A 3,835-nucleotide genomic window follows, 5' to 3' on the forward strand; every position below is an offset into this window, starting at 1 on the left:
TGAACATTTTGAAATACCTTGTCAACAAAGCTCATAATGAAATGGCTACATGGGTTATGTGGAGTCTGGACATCTATTAGTTCTCTTGCAGCATCCTTAAATGTATAGGTTGTTTGTTGCAGGTAGATGAGATGATGTAGCAAAGGTCAAAACAATGATGAAAGGCAGGGGCTTGATAAAAAGGCCAGGATGCAGCTGGATTGAAGTCAATACTAGGAACCATGTGTTCTTTGGAGGAGACTGATCGCACCCACAGTCAGAGAACATATCTGCCATGTTGAGAATCTCCATGTAGATGAAGAATTCAGGGTATGTTTCTGTCGCTTTGCGATATTAAATGGGAAGAGGTTAAGGTCTATATTCGATTGCACATGAGCTTACAAACACATGCCCTATAGAAACTGTTTAAATCACTTGCATGAAGGGTGACATCCACAGTGCCACCACACTCATCTAATTGTTGGGTGAGAATTTTTGTGATGGATGCTCATAGTTTTCAACATTTCAGGGCTACCTTATGTCATTGTGGGGATAGCTTGTGAAGCTTCTTGAACAAACAACATAACAAAATACTAGAGTAGTCTCTTTTGAAATTGTGTTACAAGTTATTTGGTCAAAAGATGAGAGGTGATGAGTTGGCTTCTGGAATTTTTTTTTTGAAAGAAAGGCTTCAGTTCGGGTGATTTTTTCAAAATCACAAGTGGAGGAGGATTTCCTATTTTCCATGCATCTACGAGTAGGTGGCAAGCCTGCTAGATCTACAATGATATTATCTGGAGATGCAGCAACAACCGTTACTCACTATTGGAACGAAGCTACATCCTTATATCAATTTGAATTACCGTGGGATGTAGGAAAGGTTCTAGATAACTCAATTATTCCGTTGGTGGATGGTGGTGAGGAAGGTGCATGGATAGTCCTCGCAAAGAAAGCAGGTTTATGGGAAATCCTTGAAAAATCTATTCTACTGGGTGGTGCTGAACCACCAGAATGAAGTTTGTCTCACAAAGGGACCTCCAATGAAGGAGTTGCAGAAGAAGAAAGGCAAAACCTCATGGTTGGAGGTAATTTTTCTCTTTGAAGAGCAAGTACCGAGGCATGAATTTCTAGAGATAATGGAGAAAGGGTTGTACTGAAAGGAGTTGGCCAACGTACTGCCCAAGATGAGGAAGAAGAAAGTTTAACTGGGCATCTATTTCAAAATTTTCTTAACTCAGGGCAAATTGAAGGAGAATTTCAAAAGGTCCATTAGGCTGGTGCATTTGAAAGAGACAAGGAAATGAATGTATTTACCCGTGCAAGTCTATCTATTGTTGACAAACTTGCAAAACACTAAACAACAAGCAAAGGAACAAATATAGCAGTAATGGCTGTTGTATCTTCCCAGCTTTTAGAAAAGCAGCACCGACATCAACAATTTCTGCAGTTTCTTGCTGCCTCCAAGTGCCATGAAGAGCTTCAAATGAGGCAGAGAGAAGCTTTACAATCCATCATGGGACATGGTGAAAAACTTTCTGCCATGATTCGACTCAGGGAACTGCATAATGCATTTGCCCAGGCTAGGCCACAAAGCAGTCTTGATTCTCTAAACACTGATTTACAACACAGTGAAATTAGTGGCTCTCTTTGGGATCTTGTCCAGATAGTTGGTGAGAAAGCTCGTCGGAATAATGTAATGTTGATGGATAGAGAGAAAGTAGAAGTGTTTTATAGTCGAGTTTCTAAGTTGGAGGAGTTATTTTCCCATGTTAACCAACATCTAACTTATGTAGTAGGAAGGGAGCTTCCACTTCGGTTACAAATAGAACGACTTCGTGAAATCTCAATTGCTTGCACAAGTGTAGTACGCACTGCTATTTTCTATAGAGATATCCAATACTCTTGGTATCCATCTCTTGAAGGTCTAACACCTTGGTATTTCCAACTAATAGTACAGTCTGGAATTTGGAAGCTAGGATCACTTATCCTAGAATTAAACATGGAAGCAGATGTTTCAGAACCTTAAATGAAATCAATTTTAGCTCCTCAGTTGGGGGAGATTACTGATATTTTACTGGAAGCATATGCTGGTGCAATTACTGCTAAAGTTGAACGAGAGGAAGAATATCGTGGTTTGCAAGAAAAGTTTTGGAGCAGACGGTTGGTGATGGGAGATTTGCAGAGAAACCAGATTTCAATAATAAAGGGAAATATGCTAGTGTCCAGATTAAGTCCACGGAGGACCAGAAGGCTCAGGATTACTCAATCAAGAAAGCATTGCCATCTGATATGGGTAGATCCCAAGATCAAGAAACTTTACCATATTCGAAGGAAGGTGTTCATTCGATGCAAATGGAATGTAATAAATAATTGTACAATCTTGGAAACCATATGCGTGGACTAGCGCAAGCTGCAACAGGCTACCACAAGTTCTAGAGGAAAATCAAAAACTATACAATCAAGTGTAGGATCTGAAAGGAAGCATAAGGGTGTATTGCCGAGTCATATCATTCTTGCCTGGCCAATCCAACTGTCAGAGTACGGTGGATTATATTGGGGGGACAGTCAAATTATGATTGCAAATCCTGCAAAGCAAGGAAAGGATATACGTAAATCATTCACATTCAACAAAGTGTTTGGAGCATCTGCTACTCAAGAGGAAGAGTTTTTGGATACGAGGCCATTGATCAGATCTGTTTTGGATGGTTACAATGTTTGCATTCTTGCACATAGGCAAACAGGTTCTGGAAAGACATACACAATGACTGATCCTAAGGTGATTACATAGGAGAGTTGGGGTGTGAACTATCGAGCCTTGAATGACTTATTCCAGATATCAAAACAAAGAAAGGATACATTATATATGAGGTTTCCATTCAAAAGATTGAAGTATACAATGAACAAGTCCAGGATCTTCTTGTTTTAGAAAATTCAAATAAAAGATTAGAAATCCGCAACAATTCACAACAGAAAGGACTCAATGTGCCAGATGCAAATCTAATACCCGTTGCATCTACATCTACATCTGTTGTGATTCAAATGGCACAATTTTAACAAATGCACATGTAGTAGCAGAGTTATAAGTGCAGGAGTGCTTTAAAAAGGAAATTTTTCTTGAACAGGCTTAGAGGACAATAGGTACCATCTTTTGGACTGTCCCTTGGGCTGACTAGAAGGCAACGAAGATCACGCTTTGGGGACTGTTTGTTGAAGGAAATTTACAGACATCTTTGGACTACCTTTTGGCAGGTTTGGTGGGCAGCCATACCTTCTTTTGGACAGAGATATGAGACTGCTTTTTTTTTTGGACATACCTTGACTGTCCTATCTTCGCCGATTTTTGGCATAAGTTTTGACAAGAAGAAGGCAATTTGGGAGCTGGTTGTTATTACATTGCAAGATGGGAAGACTTTTGATAGAGACGTTACCAATGTTGATTTTCATACTGATATTGTTGTTGTTAGAATTAACACAAAGGTTCCATTGCCAGAAGCAAAACTGGGTCTTCTAGCAAACTTTGATTAGGGGATGGGTAATAGCTTTGGGATGCCCTCTAACTCTCCAAAATACAATTACTGCTAGAATTGTGAGCTATGTAGATCGTAAGAGCAGTGATTTGGGTCTTTGTGGAATGCGCAGAGAATATTACTATTTACAAACGGATTGTGTAATCAATGAGGGAAACTCTGGTGGATCGTTAGTCAATCTTGATGGAGAAGTAATAGGTATTAACACAATGAAGACTCTTGCCGCTGATGGAGTTAGCTTTGCTATCCCCATAGACTCTATCATCGAGACCGTTGAGCATGAAAGAGTTGAAAATATGGAGTTAACCATGAGCAAATATTTCTAGAAT

At 39.6% G+C, this 3,835-nt stretch overlaps 1 pseudogene; it reads left to right on the forward strand.

Moving 5' to 3' along the window:
* The first annotated feature begins 295 nt into the window (after positions 1-295).
* On the forward strand, positions 296-3,504 carry LOC149172484 (nuclear pore complex protein NUP133-like; annotated as a pseudogene).
* Positions 3,505-3,835: the final 331 nt, after the last annotated feature.

This window comes from Pinus tabuliformis, chromosome 4_2 (assembly GCF_031772625.1).
Source record: "Pinus tabuliformis cultivar Carrire ecotype Pingquan chromosome 4_2, CPIR1, whole genome shotgun sequence".
Taxonomy (NCBI): domain Eukaryota; kingdom Viridiplantae; phylum Streptophyta; class Pinopsida; order Pinales; family Pinaceae; genus Pinus; species Pinus tabuliformis.